The sequence below is a fragment of the Cervus elaphus genome, chromosome 4 (assembly GCF_910594005.1).
Source record: "Cervus elaphus chromosome 4, mCerEla1.1, whole genome shotgun sequence".
In the NCBI taxonomy this organism is placed as follows: Eukaryota; Metazoa; Chordata; class Mammalia; order Artiodactyla; family Cervidae; genus Cervus; species Cervus elaphus.
Genome location: NC_057818.1, coordinates 24,919,621 through 24,945,384, shown reverse-complemented (window position 1 = coordinate 24,945,384; position 25,764 = coordinate 24,919,621). Strand labels below are relative to the sequence as shown.

Sequence of the window (25,764 nt, the reverse complement as noted above, 5' to 3'; positions counted from 1 at the left end):
CCATTCCTGGGTCCCTTTAGGGCTGCATACCCCCATAAAAGAAGAATGTTTGAAACAACACAAATGTTAAATTATGGCCAGATTATCTGCTGAAGACCCATAAATTCTGAAAGGCAGTTGAATAAAAGCCCCAGGCTGGATTCAGAAACCAGACCCGAAATGGCCCCCAATCAGTGAATACGTGCAAGAGACGTACAGAGCCACAATCTAAGACACAAAGGAAAAGATCAGCAGATAAAATGGGAACCTTGAGCTCAGAGAAACAGACACAGAGGGAGCAGACTTTCATGGTCTAAAGGTACCATCTTGAGCTTTTCATAAGGAAGGACCTAGAAGCTATGTTGCAGCTTTGCAACTCTAGATGTAAACAAGTTAACGTTTCATTCTTCAGCTGAAGGCTGAGGTTGGATGCACCTTTGGAAGGGTTTATTTCCTCCTTGTGCTTATGGAAGAGTAAAGGCTGCCTCAGAGATAGGAGTTTCAGTGAGGACAGGACACTTTTCCCCCTCAGCTCAAGTGTCCTCCCGGGTTGATTCCTCTACCTGAGGCCCGGGAGATCCTGCCAAGTGACAGTTTTTCCTGAGAGATGCTACTTGATTCGAGAGCCAAATATTCAGCATGCACCTGGCTACCTTTGAGAGGAAGGGCTCCTTGGGAGAAGAGCCCACTCAGAGTGCCTTGAGGTCCTGTGGAGTCTCAGATCAGCCCGTGTCTTCAGGCCCTGTCCCAGGAGTCTCCTCCGTCCTTCCGGGGAGGCATTTATAGAGGCATTTCTTGTGGATGGTCCAGGAGGATCACAGGGAGGAAGTGATGGCGGATTCAGGCAGGTGAGCCCATTCAGACCAGCTCACCAAACTGAGGTGTTGTCAAGACCAAGGTTAGTGTTGACCTTGGGCCAGAAATGAAATTAAGAACCAGACCAGAAGGGATCACAGGTGGCAACTTCAAGTCTCAAAGAAGATACTCCAGCTTGTGCTGTGGGAAAGGAGAGGCCTGAAGAAGGGATGGCATGAGCCCAAAGTCACGTGGAACTTAAGAGCCAAGGTAGGTCTAAAGACCTTGACTTTTGATCTTTGGTCTGTGCTTAAAACACACACACGCAAACAATATTGTTTAAAGACTATATCTGGCTGCCTCCCTCTCTAAGGTCAAGGTAAGACCAGAATAGGGCTGGAGATAAGATTGGACTTGAGATTAGACTCCTTTCTGCTTCTATCACATGCCCTTGTACCTGGAGGCATTAACGAATATTCAGTGGGTAGGTGGATGGATGCACATGGATGGATATGTGAATAGATAAATGAATAAGTGGCTGGATGGGTAAATAAATGGATAGATGGATAGATGAATAGAAAAATGGATGGATGGATAGATGGACAGATGGATGGATGGATATTGAAATTGAAGAAGGGACAAAACTGAGGCCTCATATTAGCCTCCCAGACTGAAAGTCAAAGTTCATCCATGTATATGTTTTATTTTGATAATAGAAGTGATCCACACAAGGACTTTAAATATTTAAAATTTAAAATATTTAAATAATATAAGTAACCAATACAGAATCAGGAGGTTTTAAACTTAAAAATTATAGATATCTAGATTTGAAAAAAATCAGAAGACACAGTGACATCCAGCTTGAATTCCACATGTAAACAATTTTGAAGCCGAGTAGCAGCTGCCCTGTTTGTATATGTGTGCTCAGTTGCTCAGTTCTGTCTGACTCTTTGCAACCCTATGGACTGCAGCCCACAAGCTCCTCTGTCCATGGGATTCTCCCGGCAGGCATACTGGAGTGGGTTGCCATGCCCTCCTCCAGGGAGGATCGAACTCAGGTCTGCTTGTACCTCCTGCATTGCAGGCAGATTCTTGACCCACTGAGCCACCCAGGAAGCCCTCCCTTATCTGAGGGGAGGGTAATTTTGAGCTGACCACAATCTCCACCACTCCCTCAGAGAAGGCAATGGCACCGCACTCCAGTGCTCTTGCCTGGAAAATCCCATGGACAGAGGAGCCTAGTGGGCTGCAGTCCATGGGGTCGCTAAGAGTCGGACACAACTGAGCGACTTCTCTTTCACTTTTCACTTTCATGCGCTGGAGAAGGAAATGGCAACGCACTCCAGTGTTCTTGCCTGGAGAATCCCAGGGACGGGGGAGCCTGGTGGCTGTGGGGTCGCACAGAGTCGGACACGACTGAAGCGACTTAGCAGCAGCAGCCACCACTCCCTACTACCCTGCACCTCCCCCACACCCTCAGTTTTGTCCCTAGTCTGGCCGCATTGGTATCTGCATTTTCAACTCCCGAGTTGGGAGATCCCTGTGTCACTCCTGTCTCCCTTGGATCACTGCCCTGGTCAGTCTGAGGCTGACTTTCTCATCTTCCTTCCCCTTGCTCTTCCACCACCCCTCACTCTCTAGTTCTGGACTCTGTAGCCAGGTGATGTTAACCCCTGCCTTCTATCTCCCCTGCCTGCTAACTCGGGCAGCTCAAGAAGCCTCAAGTAGGCACCTGTGGGCCACTTCCCTCCAGTCTCCCAAGGGGGTGGTACAGGGTCTGGACAAGAGTTCCCCTGTAGCAGAGAAAAAAGGTGGACCAACTGTCTGCCCTGAGTGGACAAGCAGGCAAGGCTCGAGGGAAGGGAACAGCCATCCATCGGGAAGTGAAAAGGGAATGATTTCTGAAAATATGCCCCCATGCACTTTTGTACTTCATTGACATTTTAATTAAGACTGGAGCACCCTTTGGGGAGCTCTGCTCTGAAGTTGAAATCACTTTAACATGCTGCCCTGGTATAAAGTTGATGATGAATGGAGGCCTGGGGTTCTCATATGTTTCACGGTGCTTAGCGATTCCTTTTCACAATGCATTATGATGTTAAGACGGTTTATGAGTTCCTATTGGCTAAGTGCGGCCATATCAAATTATAATTTTGCTCAGTGGATTTTGCTCTAAGAAGATTAAAGGGCACCCAGGCCTTCCCCAGTGGAAAGGAGGTCCTTGGTTCACCTCAAGCTCAAGGCAGGCCCCAGGAATTAAAATTGTTGCTGTAAAGGGTGAGGTGGAGTTTGGTGGGTGTGTGTGTGGCGGGGTGGGTAGTGGTGTGATAGTAACTGTAGAATCACAACATTAACATCATGTTCCTGAAGCCGTCCTCCCATGAGAACCTCCTCAACCCACATGTTATGAATTTTTGTTTACAAAACTACGCTCTTTTACAAAATAATTTTATTTATTTATTTTTGGCCGTGCTGAGCCTCCGTTGCTGCTCAGCTTTTCTCTAGTTGTGGAGGGTGGGGGCTACTCTCTAGTTACAGCGTGCGGGCTTCTCATTATGGTGGCTTCTGTTGCTGTGGAGCATGGACCCGAGAGCGTGGGCTTCAGGAGTTGCGGCTCCCGGGTTCTAGAGCACAGGCTCCATGGTGGTGCATGGGCTTAGTTGCTCTGTGGCATGTGGGATCTTCCCGGACCAGGGATCGAACCCATATCTCCTGCACTGGCGGATGGATTCTTTACCACTGAGCCACCAGGGAAGCCCCAAAGCTCTGCGCTTTTATGTCTCATTTTGGTATTCAAGTTTTTTTCTCTCGGTGACTGAAACTTGAGCACAATCAGAGAGGTTCATGATAGGAAGTATTTGGACCAAGCCATTCATAGCATCAGTGTAATGTGTCTCTCTGATGAGTGGATGTTTACAGCTCTTGTTCTGTACCAATATCATTTTATCTCTATCTGCTAAATTTTGTGCAAAATGATTCTTGTAAGCATAGTGAGTGATACTATCAGTCTGAGATAGTTATCTAACCTCCAAACAATGAAATAAGTGAAGAAAGCTGAAATAGAAGCTGCTACCAAGGTTTCAGAATGTCAAATAAGTGGGGAAAAGATGGTTTCTTTAATAAATGTCTTTGGAATAACTGGTTCCTGCTGGCTTAGTGGTAAAGAATCTGCCTGCCAAGCAGGAGACCTGGGTTCAATCCCTGGGCCGGGAAGATCTTCTGGAGGAGGAAATGGCAACCCACTCTAGTATTCTTGCCTGGAAAATCCCATGGACCAAGGAGCCTGGTGGGCAGCCGTCTGTAGGGTCGCAGAGTCAGATAGGGCTTAGCGACTGAACAGCGGCAGCAGCATCTGTGAAAAGTGTAAAGTGGATCCTACCTCACAACTTACACAGAATAAATTCCAGATGAATCACTATTTTGTACACTCAATAAAACCCAGAAGAACTGGGAAAAAACATAGGGAAACTTTAAAATAACCTCAGAATGGGTAGGAATTTTCAAAATATGACTGAAACACCAGAATCCATAAAAGAAAACATTGATCAATTTCCTACAAAGAAAAAAAATTTTAATGCTGCATGATAGTGACAATAGCAACAACAAAAACATTAAAAAGCAATTTATTTTAAATTTTTTGGCTGTGCTGTGTGGCATGTGGGATTTTAATTTCCAACCAGGGATCAAACCTGAGCCCCCCTGCTTAAGAAGCACAGAGTCTTAACCACTGGACTGCCAGGAATGTCCCCTAAAAAGCAATTTAAACATGGAAAACTGTGTAATTTGTATTAGGCAAAGTTGGATTTAGTGAATATATAAAGAATCTCTGTAAATCAATACAAAAAGAATCAAACAACTGAACAGATAAATGTTCTAAGACTATGAACAGGCAAGAAAAACGAGATCCTCTTTTTCATTGATTAGATTGGCAAATATGACACTTTGATAATATGTGGTTTTGGGGGGATTCTAGAGAAATCAGTGGTTTCATTGATGTATGATTTTTCTTCTCTGGATGGATTCATGAGAAACTAAAGTAATTGTCCCTAAGGGGAAAAACAGGGTGGCTGCGTGATGAATGTGAGAGGGACTGTTTTATTTCATTTTTTTGCCTCACCATGTGGCATGTGGGACCTTAGTCCCCCATCCAGGGATCAAACCTGCGACCCCTGCATTGGAAGCAAGGAGTCCTAACCACTGGACCACCAGGGCAGTCCTGAGAGAGAGTCTTTTAATACTTAGATTTTTTTCAGTGTGTGCATGTATTACCTAATATTATAGATCTTGATGATATACATTTGCATGTGTGTACTACACTGCTGCTCAGTTGTGTCCGACTCTTTGTGACCCCATAGACTGTAACCCACCAGGCTTCTACGTACATGTGATTCTCCAGGCAAGAATACTGGAGTGGATTGCCATTCCCTTCTCCAGAGGATTCCCGACCCTGGGGTCAAACCCTGGTCTCTTGCATACATCTACATCAGTTCAGTCAGTCAGTTCAGTTGCTCAGTCGTGTCCGACTCTTTGCGACCCCATGAATCACAGCACGCCAGGCCTCCCTGTCCATCACCAACTCCTGGAGTTTACTCAAACTCATGCCCATCGAGTCGGTGATGCCATCCAGCCATCTCATCCTCTGTCATCCCCTTCTCCTCCTGCCCCCAATCCCTCCCAGCATCAGGGTCTTTTCCAATGAGTCAACTCTTTGCATGAGGTGGCCAAAGTATTGGAGTTTCAGCTTCAGCATCAGTCCTTCCAATGAACACCCAGGACTGATCTCCTTAGGATGGGCTGGTTGGATCTCCTTGCAGTCCAAGGGACTCTCAAGAGTCTTCTCCAACACCACAGTTCAAAAACATCAATTTTTCGGTGCTCAGCTTTCTTCACAGTCCAACTCTCACATCCATACATGACCACTGGAAAAACCATAGCCTTGACCAGACGGGCCTTTGTGGGCAAAATAATGTCTCTGTTTTTAAATATGCTGTCTAGATTGGTCATAACTTTCCTTCCAAGAAGTAAGTGTCTTTTAATTTCATGGCTGCAGTCACCATCTGCAGTGATTTTGGAGCCCCCCAAAATAAAATCTGACACTGTTTCCACTGTCTCCCCATCTATTTCCCATGAGGTGATGGGACCAGATGCCATGATCTTAGTTTTCTGAATGTTAAGCTTTAAGCCAACATTTTCACTCTCCTCTTTCACTTTCATCAAGAGGCTTTTTAGTTCCTCTTCACTTTCTGCCATAAGGGTGGTGTCATCTGCATATCTGAGGTTATTGATATTTCTCCCGGCAATCTTGATTCCAGCTTGTGCTTCTTCCAGCCCAGCATTTCTCATGATGTACTCTGCATATAAGTTAAATAAGCAGGGTGACAATATACAGCCTTGAGCACTCCTTTTCCTCTTTGGAACCAGTCTGTTGTTCCATGTCCATGCTGCTGCTGCTGCTGCTAAGTCGTGTCCGACTCTGTGCGACCCCATAGACAGCAGACCATCAGGCTCTGCCATCCCTGGGATTCTCCAGGCAAGAACACTAGAGTGGGTGGCCGTTTCCTTCTCCAATGCATGAAAGTGAAAAGTGAAAGTGAAGTCGCTCAGTTGTGTCCGATTCTTAGCATCCCCATGGACTGCAGCCTACCAGGCTCCTCCGTCCATGGGATTTTCCAGGCAAGAGTATTGGAGTGGGGTGCCATTGCCTTCTCCGAATTTTCCATGAATGGTTGCCAATATAGGGTTTAACTCAAGAATAAACATCTTGGAACCAATTACACTTTAACAAGTAGTGTTTTCACTTCTCCCTCCTCCTCTGCCCTCCAAACCCTTCACAATCTCGAGTCAGGAGAACTAACATATAATACATGCATGAATGCTCAGTTGCTCAGTTGTGTCCAACTCTTTTCAACCCCATGGACTGTAGCCCACCAGGCTTCTCTGTCCATGGGATTTTCTAGGCAAGAATACTGGAGTAGGTTGCCATTTCCTATTCCAGGGGATCTTCCCAACCCAGGGATCGAACCCGTGTCTCTTGTGATTTCTGCATTGTCAGGCTGCTTCTTTACCACTAGTGCCACCTAGGAAGGAACTCAGTAAATGGGAAATGAATGAATGAAGATGACTTCATCTGAAGATGGACTAAAATGAATCACTTCCTTCCTACTTCAAGAATAGGACCCGAACACTCATTTTCCCCAGTTTCAAACAGAGGAAAACTGGGTAGAATCAAATGACAGGCCCCCTGGGTCAAAGGATGGCAGGAGGAAGTGGTCAGGTCCAGCTGTACCACTGTGGACAAGTTACTTAAACTCTTTGAGTCTCTGTTTCCCGGTCAGTAAAATGGACATGATAATAACAACCTCCTAGGTGATCAGTAAATATAAATTGAACTGAACAGAGTTCTTATTAGCAACGGTTAAGAGAAACTCCTGGCCACAGTTGAGATAAATAATGGTGGGAGACAGGAAAAATGGCCAATGTGGTGGCCCTGGGGTGGGAGATGATAAAAAAGATAGTAGAAAGATTGGAAGAAGACAGGAAGCAGCTGATTTGATACATGGCTTAAAAATTTATGGCCCAGGGACCTTTTGACTCTTCGATGTATAGTTGACTCAAGAGGCTGCCCTGGTGGTCCAGATACTAAGTAGTGAAATCGGGACAAACTCTGAGTCCCAGTGTGGTTAAGAGGCTGCACTCCCAGTGTAGGGGTCACAGGTTTGATCCTTGGCCTGGGAACTAAGACCCTGCATACTGCCAAGTGTGGCCAAAAAAATAAAAAATAAAGTTGGCTCAAGACAGGGGTTATATGAGGCCTATAAATGTTTGTAACTTTGTCGTCTGTTAGATCCTTCTGCTTATTTCTATCTCTATATCTCTGTATTTCTTTTTTTTTTTTTTAATTTTATTTACTTATTAATTTTCGGCTGTGCTGGGTCTTGGTTGCTGCATGGCCTTTTCTCTAGCTGCGGCCAGCGGGGGCTGCTCTTTAGTCGTGATTCGTGGACTTCTAGCGGTGGCTTCTCTTCTTGCGGAGCGCGGGCTCCAGGGTGCTCAGACTTCAGCAGTTTCGGCTCCTGGGCTCTCAAGCACAGGCTCGCTAGTTGTGGGCCTAGTAGCTCTGTGACATGTGGGATCGTCCCTGATCAGGGCTTGAACGTGGGTCTCCTGCATTAGCAGGCAGGTTCTTTACCACTGAGACACCAGGATCTTTGTATTTATGACAGAATGAGTATGTGTGGATGTGCAGCATGAATATCCATGTGTGTTCCATAGAAAAACATCTGAACTGGACTCAGATTCTATTCCAATTCTGCTAAATAAATGTGTCTTTGGGTGGAAGGGGCAGTTTTTTTCATTTGTAAATGGAAACAATTTTCCTTCCTGATTTTATTCCTTGAGTGGTTTTTTTTTTCATTGAAGTATAGTTGATTTACAAAATTGTGTTAGTTTCAGGTGTATAGCAAAGTGATTCAGATATATGTGTATATACACATATACTGGGCTTCCCTGGTAGCTCAGCTGGTAAAGAATCTGCCTGCAAAGCAGGAGACCCCAGTTCGATTCCTGGGTTGGGAAGATCCCCTGGAGAAGGGATAGGCTACCCACTCCAGTATTTTGGGGCTTCCCTGGTAGCTCAGATGGTAAAGAATCCACTTGCGATGCAAGAGACCTGGGTTTGATCACTGGGTTGGGAAGATCCCCTGGAGGAGGGCATGGCAACCCACTCCAGTATTCTTGCCTGGAGAATCCCCATGGACAGAGGAGCCTGGCAGGCTACAGTCCATGGGGTCACAAAGTGTCAGACACAACTGAGTGACTAAACACACAATATGTACATATATTTCTTTTTCATTCTTTCCCATTATAGGTTATTACAACATACTGAATATAGCTCCCCATGCTATATGGTAAAGTTCTTGTTATTTATTTTTTTAAGAATCAAATGAGGTGATGGAGGAAAAAATGGAAAGAGTTACACACATGAGTAATTGTTGGGGTTTTCATGCCTTTGGCTGAATTCAGGCTTTGGTTTCCATTCAAAATGCCAACTCCTTGGTCTTTTTGCTGTGATATTCAAATTCCTTCTGTGTTTCATCCATTGCGCCTCAGGGTAAATGAATTGATTTGGGCAAGGAGAGTGAGGATAAGAATAAATAATAGGAGAAATAAGAATAACAACAGCGACAGCAATATCTGCTTCCCAAGTGGCTCCGATGGTAAAGAATCCACCTGCCAATGCAGGAGACCCAGGAGACAGGAGTTCGATCTTGTGATATTTGTCAAGGAGTACATCAAGGCTGCATATTGTCACCCTGCTTATTTAACTTATATGCAGAGTACATCATGCAAAATACCGGACTGGATGAAGCACAAGCTGGAATCAAGATTGCCAGGAGAAATATCAATAACCTCAGATATGCAGATGATACCACCCTTATGGCAGAAAGTGAAGAGGAACTAGACAGCCTCTTGATGAAAGTTAAAGAGGAGAGTGAAAAAGTTGGCTTAAAACTCAACTTTCAAAAAACTAAGATCATGGCATCCAGTCCCATCACTTCATGGCAAAAAGATGGGGAAACAATGGAAACAGTGACAGACTTTATTTTCTTGGGCTCCAAAATCACAGCAGATGGTGACTGTAGCCATGAAATTAAAAGATGCTTGCTCCTTGGAAGAAAAGCTATGACAAACCTAGACAGCATATTAAAAATCAGACATTACTTTGCCAACAAAGGTCCATCTAGTCAAAGCTATGGTTTTTCCAGTAATCATGTATGGATGTGAGAGTTGGACCATAAAGAAGGCTGAGCATCGAAGAATTGATGCTTTTGAACTGTGGTGTTGGAGAAGACTCTTGAGAGTCCTTTGGACTGCAAGGAGATCAAACCAGTTAATCCTAATGGAAATCAGTCCTGAATATTCACTGGAAGGACTGATGCTGAAGCTGAAACTTTGGCCACCCGATGTTAAGAACTGACTCCTTGGAAAAGACCCTGATGCTGGGAAAGATTGAAGGCAGGAGGAGAAGGGAGCGACAGAGGATGAGATGGTTGGATGGCATCACTGACTCAATGGACATGAGTTTGAGCAAGCTTTGGAGAAGGTGAAGGACAGGGAAGCCTGGCGTGCTGCAGTCCATGGGATCACAAAGAGTCAGACATGACTGAGTGACTGAATAGCAACAACAACAATATCCTGTGTTGACTCTGTACTGGTCTCAGTAGAGACTTGTCATGAGCTGTGAGAGGTACAAGAGAAGAAAAGAGAAATTGTGGGTCCTTCAGAACAAACATGGGCTTCCCTGGTGGCTCAGAGTCTAGAGAATCTGCCTACAATGCAGGAGACACAGGAGACACAAGTTTGATTCCTGGGTTGGGAAGATCCCCTGGAGAAGAGAACAGCTACCCACCCCAGTATTCTTGCCTGGGAAATCCCACGGACGGAGGAGCCCGGTGGGCTATAGTCCATGGGATCAAAAAGGGTTGGACGTGACTGAGTGACTAACACTTTCATTTTCAGTGACCTCTGCTCAAAACCAGGAGAGTCAAAAGTGTTAACTGCTCAGTTGTGTTTGACACTTTGCAACCTCGTGGGCTGTAGCCCGCCAGGCTCCTCTGTCCATGGGATTCTCCAGGCACAAATACTGGAGTGGGTTTGCCATTCTCTTCTCCAGAGGATCTTCCCCTCCGAGGGACTGAACCTGGGTCTCCTGCATTGCAGGGGGATTCTTTATGTCTGAGCCGCCGGGGAACCCCAGGAAGCTTTCACATAAAACCCCGTATTTCCAACTTGTTTGAAGAGGTGACAGGAGGGAATTTACTGGCAGTCTAGGGTTAGGACTCTGTGCTTTCACTGTGGAGAGCCCGTGTTTGATCCATGGTCGGGGAACTATGATCCTGCAAGCCTTGCAGCGTGGCAAAAAATAAAATAAAATAAAAAAAAGAAGAGGTGGAAGGGCCAGCCTTTCCCCACAATGCCACTGGCATGCACCCCTGGGGTGACTCTGAGCCATCCTCGCCCTTTTGGAAGGGGCCTGCCCTCTGCATTCTGGCTGGGTCCTCACTGCTGTTGGAGCCACAGCCCGAGATCAGCCAAGGATACAGAAGATTCAGACAATCCTCTTTCAATATCTGGGTGGGGGGCCCTCGGCAGCCCATGGTGTCCTAAGGTCACTCCTGGGAACCTCTGTCTCCCTCAGGCCCACTGCTTGTCACTCCCACGGATCTGTGGAATACAAACAGCTGCTGCTACTTGTGGGCCATCTCCCTCACCCTCCAGCATCAGCTCACACCACTGTCTCAATAGCTCTGGGAGAGGGTTATACTGTCCACTTACAGATGAAAAGACAGAGGGATCAACATACTCTGTGCCTCACCCAACACCACGCCCTTAGGAAGTGCCGAGGCTAGACCCGAGAACTATCCTTGACCATCGTCTATGTGTCAGTCCGCAGAGGTGACTGGGGCAGGAGACCCCCGACCTGGTCCAGGTTTGAAAGAAGGGAGATGGGAGGAGAACTAAGGGAGTCAGAGACAGGAAAGCCCCGAATGAGAGTCAATGAAGGATGGGAGGGGCTTTCCGATTGTTTGGTTCAATGCTCTTGTGTTCTCCACGGAGGAAATGGGGGAGGTGGCGGCTTCAATGACACCCAGAAGGTTTGGAATAGAGGACCGCGTCATCATAGTCAGAGTAGGGGCCTGAGTCTGGAACCTACTACCTCCACTCTGGACTTTGCCATTTAATAGCTCAGTTCGTAAAGAATCCACCTGCAATGCAGGAGACCCTGGTTCATTTCCTGGGTCAGGAAAATTCGCTGGAGAAGGGATAGGCTACCCACTGCAGTATTCTTGGGCTTCCTTTTTGGCTCAGCTGGTAAGGAATCCACCTGCAATGCGGGAGACCTGGGTTCAATCCTTGGGTTGGGAAGATCCCCTGGAGAAGGGAAAGGCTACCCACTTCAGTAATCTGGCCTGGAGAATGCCATGGACTGTATAGTCCACAGGGTTGCAAAGAGTCGGAGACAACTGAGTGACACACTCTGACACCCAAATTCACCCACATTCACGCACACAGACACCCACACAATACTTTCACATGCACTCACAAAAACAGTGCACACATTTTCATACACACTTGCACAAACTTCATTGCATCCACACACACACACATACACACACGTTTCCCTTTTCCTTTCCCTTTCCCTTTCCCTCTGCAGCGTCTTTAACTTGCTTGGCTGGAAGGAGGAGAATGTCCATCTGTCTGTCCATCCATCCATGCCTGGGTCTTTGTTCTTTGGCCCCCCTCCTCCAGAGCCTGTGGGTGATCTTTCCACACACGTTCCCTCTTTGGACTTTGAGAAGTAAAAACCCAGCCGCCACTGCTGTGCACCCATACTTAAGCCTGGAGGAATGTTAAAATTCAGCTGGAGAGGTGCCTAGTGAGACAGAAGCCTAGATTAAAAAAAAAAAAAGAAAAGAATTTCAGGCAAGAGGAAAAAATAAAGAAGCAAGACTTAAAATGTCCTGTGAAATGGAGAGCATTGGGCCCCCGGCACAAACGTCCGCGGGAGATGACTCCTTTAGAAAGCGGTGAGTTTTGTGTGAGCACAGATGCATTTTGTTTTCCTAGGAGGAATCGATGATTAAATTATCAGAAACCAAGCTCAAAACCAGGCTGCCTGCATCTTCCCCCAGCCGTCCCCAGTGTCTCCTGCTTATGAGGTGCCAGCTTTATCTCGGAAGCTTTAGTTTAAATGCCCAACATATCTTATTAATGAAAGTAATAAGCTGTTGTTTATATATGTCATAATGGGGAATATGACTATTTAATATAAATCTGACATTTAAATTCCGCTTAGTTCTGAGATGTGGACGATATCAAGGCATAACTCTTTACCCTGGAGTAAAAACTCCCTGGGTCTGCATTTTCCAGCATTGAAGTTTTCAAAGTAATCAGGTTCCTTTTTTTTTTTTTCTTTCCAGAGGAACCAAATTGTGAAGACATCTGTTCTGTTATTAATTTCACATAAATCTTAAGCTCCTCAAGGCCAGAAATGAGGCTTCATTCACGTTGAATTAATGAAACATGATTGTAAGTCCCTTGCATGGAAATTCTGTCACACAATTCTGAGCTGCTTAGTGCCCTGAGTAATCTCAGAAACTGCCAGGGGACAGCCACGTCAAATCCGCCCTCCCCTCCCGCCGCCACCCGAAAACAATATCTGAAAATATCACAACACTAACTATATCCTGGAAGATTAATAGCAGATGAAAATTTCTGGGAAATGAATCAGCCTTTCTCGGTAAAGGATACAAATATCCTGGGCGAAAGCAGATTGCACTGTGTAACAGCTCTTTGGATACAGTTTAATAACTGTGCCCGGGGAGACCCTCCGTATGCCTGAAAGGAGTGGGGGGTGTCCGAGGATGCCTTGCAGTGAGGTCTTTGGGGAGCATGTTAGAGACATGGTTCAAATCTAGGTGGCATAGGTTTGAGATGGGAAACCTGGGCTGGCCGGAGCATGATATATGTGTGGGTATGAGACTGCATGCGTTTATGTGTGTGTGTGTATGAGTGTGTATGAGTGGATGAACATGTGTGTGTGTGTGTGTGTGTGTGTATGCAATGAAGTTTGTGCAAGTGTGTATGAAAATGTGTGCACTGTTTTTGTGAGTGCATGTGAAAGTATTGTGTGGGCGTCTGTGTGTACGAATGTGGGTGAATTTGGGTGTCAGAGTGTGTATGATTTTGTGTGTGCATGGGTCCACGTGTTTGGTGTAAGGGTGAGGATATGCATATACAGAACATGTCTGTATGAGTTGGCATTTGTGTTGTATGTGTGAGCGTAAATGGTGCACGTGGGTGCCTGGAGAGAGCATGTACGTGTATAGGTGTGTGAGTTTGTACAAGTGTGTACATAGGAAATCTCTCCGGATGAACATGAATCCATTGGCAGGACAGCCATCTCAGTAGCTCTGCACCATCTTGCACCCGCCTGAGTTCTTCTTGAAAGGAACTTGCTTCGGGGTTTTGCGTGTGTGGGGCATGATTTTTTGTGAAATAACTGAGATTTGCCAGCAGAAAGATTGTCTGGAGGGAGACAGGGAAGGGGGAGCCTGAGATTTCTTAATCAAACTTCTTCCAAGAGTTATTTTTGGTCTTCCGCTGAGCTGGGACCCAAAAAAAGAATCTGCATATGATATTTACATCTCAAATCTTCAGAGCCTCATTAGCTTTGATATTTATTTATTTATTTATTTGCAAAAAAGGAATTTAAATCAGAGAGGCTCCAAAGCAAAAACCTTTGAATGCAGGGCAAAATTAATTAAAACAGGCAGCCGATGGGTAGAGTGGAATACAATAGAACTTGGAGAAAAGACAATGAAAACTAATTAGACTCGGATGGGAAAAAAATCCTTCCTTGTTTTAGTGGTCATCTATTGGTAATGAACTGATATTGGAAGTAAAGATTAGAATTTGAAATCCTGTTTTTCTAGAAGTTTCCCTCTTCATTTTCCTAAGGCTCTGATTGTCCAAACTAAGCCAATCAAATGACTGGAAGTCATGTTTATTATGTTTTGGAGCCAACAGTCTAGTTAGTCTGTATCAGCAACCGACCCCCTAATAGCAAGTAGGTGGAATAAAGAGACAACCGAACGCAAGGGATGTTGAATTCCCAAGAGTTAGCGTTAACCCAAGTAGTGGAACCAATTTGTGTATATGAGCAGATACAGTCCCAGCTACATTTTTGCCTCTGGATAGTTTGAGGCTTTATTTCACCATCCAGGCTTTGTAGATCTGTGAAAAACATTTCAATCCACCCAGTGGAAAAACCCTTGACCAACAATATAAGAAAGACTTTTAGCTTTGTTTAGCATAAGACTGAATCAAGGGGTCCCGCTTTCTTGTAGGGAGTTCTTTTGAACGAAATGATCAGTTAGTCTTTATGCATTTTGTCCTTCTGTATTATGCAACAGCACAAGCATACAACTGTCACAGGGGGACAATTCCATGCATAGCCAGCCTGTCACAAAGTTTTAAAGTTGGCCACATGTGTCTTTGGCAAGTCCTAGGTCCCCTTTCAGCTTCGTTTAGAATCTCCTTTCTACCACCCCGCTGCCTCCTCAAATCCAGTGCTTACGTCTCTCTGGATGACCCTGGGTCATTTCCCGTTGAAGAGAGTGGGCTTTGAGGAACACCATGATAAGCAGTAGTTCAATTTTAAAAAAATGGTGAAAATGCTAATGGGGAAATTTTAGGCTTTGTGGCAGTTGGATGAAAGGGATATTTTTGAACAAAAAAGAAATCTTTCCAATGATTCCTCAAAACAGTTCTCCTCCAATGCATAGAGATGGCCTTGTTCAGATAAGTCAGTAAATAAAACCAGATCTCAGTTTTCCTCTGTGTAAAGTGGAAGGAATTGAATTGGAACTTAAAGAGTGATCTTTAAGATTTCTTAAAGCCAGTATAATTAGTGACTCTAGCACACACACACATATGTTTTCCAATACTTTGGTCACCTGATGTGAAGAACTGACTCATTAGAAAAGACCCTGATGCTAGGAAAGATTGAAGGCAGGAGGAGAAGGGGACAACAGAGGATGAGATGGTTGGTTGGCATCACTGACTCAATGGACATGAGTTTGAGCAAGCTCTGGGAGTTGGTGATGGACAGGGAAGCCTGTTGTGCTGCAGTCCATGGGGTCGCAAAGAGTTAGACATGACTGAGTGACTGAACTGAACTGTCTGACACTACAATATGGGCCAATCAGAAAGAACTCCAAGCGAAGCCCTTGTCTGTGCCAGCTACTCATTGCAAGATGAGAAAAGGTGAGGGTCTGGGGGAGGCACAGGAAGCCAGGATGGCTGGCAAGATGGAGAGGGGCATGTGTTAGTCCCTCAGTCGTGTCCAACTCTTTGAGACCCCATGGACCATAGCCCACCAGGCTCCTCTGTCCATGGAATTCTCTAGACAAGAATAATGGAGTGGGAAGCCATTCCCAGGAAAGAACTGCCTGCAATGCAGGAGACCCAGGTTCGATCTCTAGGTTGGGAAGATCCCCTGGAGAAGGGAATGGCTACTCACTCCAGTATTCTTGCCTGGAGAATCCCCATGGACAGAGGAGCCTGGAAGACTGCAGTGCACGGGGTCACAAAGAGCTGGACATGCCTGAACGACTAAGCACACACATACCACCAGGGAAGCCCTATTTATCACCTGGCTTGGGGAGGGTTTCATTTTTAAATGACCAGGACAAGCTGGACCACACACCATATCTGGATCTGGTTGAACATCATCCATGATATCAATCTCCAAATTCTGCTGAGGACAACAATGAAGCTCTGGGAGGTCAAGTAACCTTCTCAAGGACAACACACTAGGCAGTGACAGGCCTGAACTGGAAGCCAGTTGAAGTCTTTAAGACTCCAAAGTTCCACATCCTTAACCACCATGCTGACTGCAGAGATGTCTGTAAGCTGAATTCAATTAAGTTCCAGGCTGGCCCAGAGTTTCTTTCCCAAGATCTCAAGGAGACATTGCAGGATCCAGTTTGAGTTAAGGTAGAGCTGCCAGATTTAGCAAATAAAAAATACAGGATGCTCAGTTAAATTTGAATTTCAGATAAACAACCATAATATTTTTGCATATTTTAGCATATTGCATAGCACAGAGTTATAATAAAAGATTATTCATCACTGATCTGAAATTCAAATTTAACTGGACATCCTGTATTTTATCTGGCAAATCTAAGTGGTGGGTAAGGGAATAGACAGAGGGATGCCAAGACATTTCAATTCAGAAAGATTTTCTTTTCTAGGCACTCCCTTCGTGGGGGCTGCTAGGTCTCGGGGCTGCTAGGTCTCAGGGCAGTAGGAATCCTTCTAACCTCACCCCTTGTACCTTCTTGATTCTGAAGTCAAAACGCTAAGCCAGAGGGTCATCTAAGCTATAACTCTGCCTCTTCTGGTCCTCTCTCCACACAAAAATGCAGAACCCACGGCACAGTGGCTTGGCTTTGAAGCCCGGGAACATGGTCCACCAGGCATGTCCTCCTCTCTGAAGCACGTGGAAACTATTCCCTTCCAGAAAGTCTTCATGGTTAGTCTGCTGTGAGTCTTGGTGTTTCAGCTGCAGTTATAATTTCTGTAGCACCCACCACCCCCGCCCCCCCGCCCCAACTCAGATGGTATTTATTAGAATACATTGCTTTTGAAAAGAAAACTGCATCTTAATTAAAGGTTGGCTATCCAAAGCCTGTTTGCAGATGAGAAAAATTAAACAACTACCATGAACAGGGCCGTGAGTCTCCTGTTGGTTAAAACCTCATCCACACACTGAGGCTCTCCCATGTTTCGGGCCATCCCCTCATCTTCATCAGATGCTGTGTGTATGACAAATAGAAATGAACCACAAGGCTAAAGAGAGCAGCTTTCAGAGCAAAAATGGGCTTGTCTTCTATTTTAATCATTCCCCTTCATGGGCTGCAGCCCAAACACAGTGCCTGGGGTGCGGGTAGGGGTGGGGTTATTGAAGGTTGTTTGTGCTGGGTCTTCCTTGCTCTGTGGGCTTTCTCTAGTTGCAGCGAGCAGGGGCTACACTCTAGTTGTGGTGCACGGGCTTCTCGTGGTGTCATCTCAGGCTCCAAGGGTGTGTGGGTTTCAGTTGTTGTAGCACGTGGGCTTAGTAGTTGTAACTCAGGAGCTCAGTTACTCTGCAGCATGTGGAATCTTCCCAGACCAGGGATCGAACCTGTGTCTCCCGCGTCGGCAGGCAGATTCTTTATCACTGAGACACCTGGGAAGCCCAGGGAAGGTTGTTTGATGTCCAGAAATCGGCCCCACTGTGCCCCAGTGAACTGGAAACTGACCCACTGGTGTGCATGGTAGTTTCTGAGATTAGGTGGAGGCTGGAAGAATCTGGCGTTTGTCTCACTTCTGAACCAAGATGGATTTAAGCTGTTGGAGAATAACAACATCCCTTCTCTGGGGGGCTTCTTGACTTGAGTTCCGCGGGGCAGAAGCTGCCTGAAGGATTCCTGGGGGAGAATTCAGGGAGTCTGTGAACTTAGATGGGAAAAATGTATATACCCATGCCCTCCTCTAGGGGAGCTTCCTGACCCAGGGATCGAACTCAGGTCTCCTGCATTGCAGGCAGATTCTTTACCATCTGAGCCCCCAGGAAAGCCCGTATACACACACACACTCTCTCACGCACACACAGACATATATTTTTTTCTAACTTCCAATTGAAAGTTAGCATTTCCTCCAATTCTGAATGTAGGTAACAAACCATGCCTGATTTGGCACTGCATGTGGCTTTTGTCATCAACAGAAATCACAGATATTTAATATCATATTATAGTTGCTCCAGGATATCTTAAAATGTACTCATTACTATCTTGAAATTAAAATAACTGTTAGATCCACTTCTATATCTTGTTATTTAAAGGTTAATAGAAGCACATGAATTCTTATATCTTTAAACTTATTGAATAGCTGTCCTTTAATATGATTTTTTCTTTGTAATCGTATTTTAAAATTTTATGCCTTTAAACACATTATCTGTAGGAAACCTTGAAGACTTCGCGTTAAGTGAAATAAGCCAGTCACAAAAGGACAAACACTGTATGATTCTACCTATCTAAGATACCCAGAGGAGTTGACTTCATAGAGACAGAAAGTAGGATGCTGGTTGCCAGGTGCTGGCAGGAGGGGGAATGGGTTTGATGGGTACAGAGTTTCAGTTTGGGCAGATGAAAGAAAGGTCTGGAGATGGCTGGTGGAGATGGTAGCACAATAGTGTGAATGTACTTAATGCGACTGAACTGCACACTTAACCCTGGATAGAGAGACTAACTCTGAAACATACATTAGCATATGTAAAACAGCCAGCCAGTGGGAATTTGTTGTGTGATGCAGGGAGCTCAAAGCCCGAGCTCTGTGACAACTTAGAGGTGTGAGATGAGGTGGGAAGGACAAAAGGGAGGGCATGAATGGATACCTATGGCTGATTCATATTGATGTGTGGCAGAAACCAATACCATATTGTAAAGCAATTATCCTTCAATTAAAAATGAATAAATTAAAAAACTGGATAGAATGGTAAATTTTATGTGGTGTAATTTATCACAATCTTTAAAAAGCTATGGAAACAATACAGATATTTTCAAATCACATACCAAAAAAAAGAGACACTGTTCTGTAAAGGGGTTCATGGTACTCACTAGGCTAAGACACCCTGATTTGAAGGGAGCTGCCCTTTCTCATACCTGTGTATCTTCCCCAGTCTGCTTTACTTGGAGGAATCTTCCTCCCTCTTTAGGGCTCAACTCAAAGGCCACTGGCCTTGTGGCTGCTCTACTGTCCCCAGGGCTCATCTGGGGATAAATTCTTCCTGTCTCTCTAAACATCCTTCTAGCATCCCAGGTGGACCCTGCTGCCTACCAAGAGCCTGAGGCTTTGCTCTCTGCTTAAGTTAGGGTTTTTTGGCAAATGTCAGAAAAGTGTTCAAGCCATGTTAGTACCAAACTGAGACTTCCTCCTTGGTGCAATGAGGAAACTTGCTTTCTGTGTTAATATCACTTAATGCTTTGTCCATGTACATCTTGAGGTAGCTCCCCACATTTTGTGAGACATTTACATCATCTTAGTGAATCTACAGATCCTAGGAGGTTTGAACTATCAGGAATAGCATTTTACAGATGAGGAACCAAGACTCAGAAAGGTGAACTGGCTTAACCCCAGAGGATTTTTTGTTTGTTTGTTTGCATTGATCATCTTTCTGCAGTGGTGTTCCCTAGGAGACGCCCAGGGCTTCATTAGATGAAGTTCACTTCTCATCAGAGAATCTGACTTTGAAACAGACAGAGAAAAATGATGGACGAAACAAGGAAGGGTTGCCAGATCTTCAGAGTGGGAAGGATCCCCTTCCCTGTTTTAGATGAGGACACACGGGGCAGGCATGTGGAAAAGCTGAGCCCATGCTGCCTGAGCCCTAGAGTCCTGGCACCAGCTCAGGTGCTGGTCCAGCTTCCATCCTCACCCATGTTCTATGAACTATGGTTACTTCTTCAATTTGAGTCCTGGTGACGGAGGGAATGGGAGAGAGGGTCTGGATCTGGACCATATCCTGATTCTCAGAATCCATGACACCTCTTGGGTTGATGCCTAAACTGCAGTCACAATCACAGTGTGAACCTGTTGATGCAAATTTTCTCAATGATTCCAAACTTGCATCACTCATGGCGCCCTTTATGGTGGTGGTGGTTTAGTTGTTAAGTAGTGTCTGATTCTTGCGACCCCATGGACTACAGCCCACCGGGCTCCTCTGTCCATGGGATTTTTCAGGCAAGAATACTGGAGTGAGTTGTCATTTCCTTCTCCAGGGGATCTTTCTAACCCACAGATAGAACCCATGTCTCATGAATTGCAGACTGTCTACTGCATTGCAGGTGGATTCTTTACCACTGAACCTCCGGGGAAGCCCAGCTCCCTTTAAAACTTTGGCCATATTTGAATGTCATTGAATCTTATCTACCTAGTGCTTTTTCCCTCTCTTTAATGGGCCTGTTTTTATTAAAACTTAAATCCATTTACTTACAAAGCGAAATTTATACCACCAGTGTAAATAGAAAACCAATAACCATATAAATTACTCTGATCAAAAAAAATTTCTTAAATTCTACTCCGGTATTGCTGCCCAGAATAGACTCTGCACCTGAAGTCTTCTCTCTTTGTTAAAGCACAAAGAAAACACATGTCAGGTGTTAAAGGCACGGTCGCATCAAATGGAGACTTTCTTGATATTATTAGGAGGGTTGAAAGGGAGTTTACAAGAACATTACGTACTAATTGTGCAAATCAGTGATACTTACTGTCTTATTTGAGCATCACCTAAAATCATTTTGGGTATCATCTGTGGGCTCTGTACATCTCCAAACACTCAGTTCTTCCTCGAGGCAACCCTAAGCTACTAGTTAGTTCTAGCAGTAGTTAGTCAGCTAGTATGGATTAGTTCTACTAGTAGATAACACTAGTATGAGTTAGTACTACTAGTACTTAGTACTAGAACTAATTAGTACTACCCCATTTGAGGGAGACTGGCTGATTGGTTGACCTGAGGTGGTACAACCAGAAGGGGCACCTTTGCTCTCTTTGATTCTTCAGTTGGGGCTCCTCTCCCCCCGGCTGCCTGACCACAGCAGTGTTTTGTTCTGAGGTTACATCCCCCCAGGGAAAAAGCGTTTTGCAGCGTCCTGTGGCTCCTCTGGAGCTGCTGAGGCCAGGCGTCCATGAGGGCACAACCTTCACTGTATGGGGCCCCGGGGAGAGACAGAGTGCTGGCTGGCAGGCCTCTATACTCAGGCCAGCAATGTGCATGGGCCTCCTCAGCCTTAGTGCATGAAGATGACATTGATGCTGGGAAGGAGGAAAGGACGGGAGGGGAGGGAATGAAAGCAAGGGATAGAGAGGAGGAGAGGCGCCTCAGGGTCTTCATCTGGAAAATCGGGCTGAGAAAACCTGCTTCAAGTCTGCTCTCTATGGCTTGTGAGTCTGTTCCGCAGATAAGTTCCTTTGCGTCATATTTTAGACGCCATGTATAAGTGATATCATGTGGTGTTTGTCTTTCTCTGTCTGACTTACTTCACTTAGTAGGATCATTTCTAGGTCCATTCATGTTGCTGCAAATGGCATTATTTCATTCTTTTTTTATGACTGAGTAGTATTCCTTTGTATATATGTACCACATCTTCTTTATCTATAATGGAAAAGAGTATGGAAAAGAATATATATGGATAACTGAATCACTTTGCTGTACAACACAAATGAACCCAGAATTGTAAATCAACAATACTTCAATAAAATAAATTAAAAAAACCCTAGTTCATAGGATGGATGATTGTGGGGAGGATTTGAGCATATAGTAGGTGCTTCACTCTCCCTCTTCCCTCCCTCCCATGCCCCTCCTCTTCTCTCCTCTCTGCTCTCCCATCTCTCATGAGTGTGTGTGTGTATGTGTGTGTGTACTTAGTTGCTCAGTCACGTCCAACTCTTTGCAACTCCATGGACTGCAGCCTGCCAGGCTCCTCTGTCCATGCGATTCTCCAGACAAGAATACTGGAGTGTGTGCTCGCTTCGGCAGCACATGTACTAAAATTGGAACGATACAGAGAAGATTAGCATGGCCTCTGCGCAAGGATGACACGCAAATTCGTGAAGCGTTCCATATTTAAAAAAAAAAAAAAAAAGAATACTGGAGTGGGTTGCCATGCCCTCCTCCAGGGGATCTTCCCAACCCAGGGATCGAACCCAGGTCTCCTGCATTGCAGGTGGATTCTTTACCAGCTGAGCTACAGGGAAGCCCCCATCTCTCCTGGGTACACACAAACAGATATTGTTTTAAGTGAAAATAGTTTGGAGCCGAGGTCTGCACTGACATGAGAATAAATGTGACGTGTGGGACCAGAAGGACACTGGCAGATAGAGCCCCTTGGGTTTCAGGGCACCTTATCAGAAGGTGGAATAAGGGGTCCCTGAAGAGGTACCCTTCACAGTGGGCCAGGAAGTCCCTCACGGCCAACAGCCTGTAATGTCACAATTGGAACCTCATGCTTTTGAATTTGGCTCCAGCCTTTCTTCTGTGAGTTCCCTAGAGAAATGCAAGAGCTGACACATAAAGCAGAAATGGATATGTCCGGTGCCTTCTTCCAAAAGAAACCCCTGGGAAAGAGGGGCTATTAGTGGAAGGAAAGGGCAAAGGGCAGAATCCACCCCAAGGGGGCGTCTCTTCCTCACTCTGCACTGCGGGGTCCTGGGGCTTCGCACAAGCCGAGGAGACGTGGGGCTGTGGAAGCCCACGGATTGCCCGAGGGCGGAGGGAACCGTTTTCAGGGTGCAGGGTGCGTGCTTGCCTGTCAGTTTCCTCTATTCCGATTTCTTATCTCCTGCGGGAGGAAAGGCGAGGCTGATGCGAAGGAGCGATTACCCCCAGACCAGGCCTGCTTCTCATCGCCGGCAAACCACTTCCCCGGGCTCGCCTGAGCTCCGCACATCTGGCAGCTTGGTGGGCTTTTTCTCAGGACCGGGGGAAACACAAACACAGCCGCGCGGGTGTGCGCGCTGTGTAAATGCAGCCGAGGTGTGCCAAGAAGGGGTGGCGGGGGGCCGGGGGCGCCTGGGATCCGATGCTCTCAGTTGCTCTGTGCGCTTTAGTAAGCCTGTCTCCTCCCCCGGGCCTCGGTTTCCCGAACTGGGAACTTGCGGAGGGGAGAGGAGGCGAGCCTATGTCTCAGAACTCTTGTGCTTAAAATTAAAACAAAAAATGATATGGACGCGGCTCTCAAATAAAAATACAGATACACAGGAAGGAGCAGAGAAATACCGGTGACTTTCATTGCTGGTACTGTAACCCCATAGCTCTAGGGCCAAATAAATACCTAGACAATAAGAAAAATCCAATTTCACCATAGAATCTCAATTATCAGCCAAAGAGAGGGCGTCATGCCGACTTAAGGGCCGTATTACCGATCTATCTATCCATCTTCCTGACCCAGGGATTAAACCCTGGGTCTCCTGCCCTGCAGGCAGATTCTTTACCCTTTGAACCACAAGGGAAGCCCCGACCTATCTATTATCTATTTATCTATTTATTTTGGCCTCATGGAATGTGAGGTCTTAGTTCCTGGACTAGGGATTCAACCTGCATTGCAAGCTCAGAGCCTTAACCCCAGACTGCCAGGGAAGTCCCAAGGGCTGTATATCTTTCTTTTTTTCTTTTTTTGCTTAGAAATAATGAGCTTAACCTGAACCCAGACATCAAAGTTCAGGCACAGGAGGTCTTCTTTCTTTTGCACTATATGGTATTTTTAAAAAATGGAGCAAACTTTTTTTCTTTTTGGAGCAAACATTTTAATAATAAGATTTCCTATGAAAATCCCAATAGCTGACCTCTCTAGAAAAGTCAACAAATCTGGGACCATCAGCTGCCTGTCAAGGCCATAGTCTGCGCATCTTGATCCCTGCTAGGTGATACTATCTTCTCTTGTCACCTGCCTGGCCACGATGTTGGGAGTTAGTGACTTTGTTTTCCAAGTAGAGTGTCTGAATCCTCGAGGGAGAAAGGGAGACACTCCTGTTGGAAGTGTTCTCTTCTTCCCTGGTGACTGATAAGGGCACAGCCCAGAGTGTGCTCTGATCTAACCTGTTGGGCTTACCTGCCTCAGCCCAGGACAGGCCTGGTGCAATCACCTCCCCTTCGTCAGCTGTGAACAAGGCCTGGGGACACATGGCTGTCCAAGCCCTTAGGGGGCCTGGGGGCCCCGCCCCCTCAGAAGCAAGTATCCGCCTGCCTGAGCAGGGCTGGGGTCCATGTGCGTCCCAGAAACGTCCCAACCTCCCATTTGATCTGGGTTTCCTGCTCAACCTTGCAGCACCTACTGCCAACTCTTTCATGGCTTTCATGTCTTCTGCCCCGGGCCTTTTTCCAACGTGTGAAATGCTTTCTCTTTTTTTCTGCGGGTGGGTCTTCATGCTTGCTGAAAGGTTTTGGAGGATTGAGGCTTTAGCAAAAAAAAAAAGTGACTTTCTGGGTTGAGGGTTTTGCAAAAATGAATTTTCCCTCCTTGCCTTTCAAAAGATCCCTCCTGCCTCTCCTGTCTTAACTCTCCAGCTCTGTCCCTGGCTTGCCGTGCCCCAGTGAGGGCTGGAGGGGGATGGTGGGGGTTGGTAGAGAAGGCGTCCAGAGGAGGGACTCCTTGGCCATGCCTGTGAGTCTACTGCTAAACACGGCAGGAGAGTCACTAAAAAGAAGAGCCCGCATCAGAGTTCCCAGGTAGGAAAGCGCCAGGCACGTTCTGTGGAATGTTTGGTGGGCAGGGATGGAAGGCACCTTGGGCATCTGTTTGGGGGATTTTGGACTGAGGGATGGTGAGAGAGGAGAGGAAGCAAGGTTCTGAGTGCCAAGGGCTGTGGATGCCATGTTATACTTTATCCTGAGGCCACTGGAACCAATGAAGGTTTAAAGCCACAGAGCAATGCAGTCAGATCTGAGTTTTGGAAATGTCAATGGACTGACTGGAAGAGAGACAAGAAAAGCAGAAAGAAAACAGCAAGTGCCCACACAGGAGACAGTGGTTGAACTAGATGGTGGTGGTGGCCTGATGGCGGGCGGTAGGTGAGGACACGCACTTGATTGGAGGGACAGGTCTCTGGATCACGCATGGAGGAGAAGGAAGAGGGATGAAATGGAGGTTATCCCAACACGTCTCACCTGAGTTCCTGGACATCATGACTCCAGTAAGGGGAGCAGCTCAATGGAAAACCCAGTGAGTCTGGTTCAACACTTAAATAAGTAATTTGTATATAAAACAAAAGGTGCAGTTTTGGATTTGTGGTACCAATCTGCACATTCTCCTAATTGTTTATGGGTGTGCATGTGTGATTTTTGAACTCATGAAACATTCATGCTGTGTTGGCTTACACAGCACCTTGGTATCAAGGAAAAGTCCTTTCCTTTCTGTCCTTGCTGCCAGGAGCATCACTTCAGCCTTCTAAGCCTGGCTGAAAATGTCATCTCTTCCAGGCAGAACTCCTCCCAGGTTCTGATTTCATAGCCACCCTCATCCCGTGGACCTAGAGTTCACTGTCCCTGTCTCTCTCTCAGTGATAAGCATATTGATTTAATCTTTAAATCTGCCATCTGGCACAGTGTTAAATATATAGAAATTGTCACTAAAAGTTGAAGAAGGAATCCGTGATATTTTTACATCCTTCTTACAGCTTTAGATTCAAGGCAGAAAGAAATGCAGCCGCTGGTCCCAGACCAGACAGAGATCTTAGACCAGATCCCCAGGGACTTTCCTTCAGCATTGACCTTTCCCTCCTGACTTCACATTCATGTCTTACACCCAAACACATATCTGCCCCATGCAGTTATTTAGAAGTTAAAGCCCATGTGGAAATCAGGAATTTTCACACTAGGTTTGAATTTTT

At 45.8% G+C, this 25,764-nt stretch overlaps 1 long non-coding RNA gene and 1 other non-coding gene across 5 annotated transcripts in view; both read left to right on the top strand.

Moving 5' to 3' along the window:
- The window catches only part of LOC122691723, a 134,459-nt gene that overhangs the window by 9,702 nt on the left and 98,993 nt on the right, over positions 1-25,764 (top strand). The window lies entirely within an intron of this gene.
- On the top strand, positions 21,901-22,007 carry LOC122692906. The gene has a single exon (XR_006340720.1). It is a non-coding gene; the product is annotated as a U6 spliceosomal RNA (small nuclear RNA).